Here is a 1,065-nt window from a genome sequence, read left to right as displayed (position 1 = left end):
CAGGCCCAGCAGCTACTGTGGGATACAGAACAGAGGGAAGAGATAGCTGGAAAGGAACATCTACTGAAACCTTCCCCCAAAGGAGCCATGAAACGGTGAAGGAGGAAACAAAAATTATGGCTAGACGCGTACTTGGTATTGATGAAAAAAGAACAACACACACACACACACAAATAAAATGCTTTTGCTCTTTTTAGACATGGTGACTTAAATATATTTTCATTTTTCTCATCTCCCTGCTCTCCCAACACACACACACATCCAGACTGTGACAGAAGACTAATCTATGCAGTACCTGCAATTTGCCGACTGATCACTCACCTGAGCAGAGTCAACTTGTATAAGGGAAAGATGATCTCTCTCTCTCTCTTTCTCTCGCTCTGTCTCTCTCATGCACACACACACATACACACACACACACACACACACACACACACACACAAACACACACACAAACAGACTCAGAGCAGTGCCTCTCCTGAGATTGTTGGTTCCTCCTCTGGGACAAGGTGCAAGCTGGAGCATGGGGGTTCCCTTGTCGGAATCAAGGGCTCGACCCAAGGAAGCACTACTCTAATAATGCTGAACAATCCTGCCTCTCCCGTTCTCTAGGGCCAGATGCTTTCCCTTGGGAACAACCAGCCTTGACTCCCCATTCACCAAAACCCCAGGTCAGGATGCTGGGTGAAGTTATACCGAGATAGGTGGCTCCTCAGAGCCAGGACTGAAAACAAGCAGGGGATCATAGTGCCCCAGAGATGTGTCTGACCTGGGGTGGGGGCGGTGTTGGGGAAATGGATAGGTCCTAAAGGCTACATACATAGATGGACTCCCTACTTCCAGCCTAGATGAGTCTGGGTGACTTGGTGGATTCTTGGGAAGGACTAGGAGACCAGATGAAACTGGAGCATCAGCAGATGGTGGCAGAGCTGGGAAATGTGATCACCCTTTTAGGACTGACAGCTGAGATGGAGGGGGGCAGGCCGAGTGTATGTGTGTCAGAAGAGGTGTGTTCCTCCCAGATATTCACCTTCTATCTGACCCCCAGTGCCCTCACCTCCCGAG

This window comes from Dipodomys spectabilis, unplaced genomic scaffold, assembly GCF_019054845.1.
Source record: "Dipodomys spectabilis isolate Male_0828 unplaced genomic scaffold, ASM1905484v1 ptg000270l, whole genome shotgun sequence".
Taxonomy (NCBI): Eukaryota; Metazoa; Chordata; class Mammalia; order Rodentia; family Heteromyidae; genus Dipodomys; species Dipodomys spectabilis.
The sequence above is the reverse complement of the archived record's forward strand: the minus strand, read 5'-3'. Positions refer to the sequence as shown.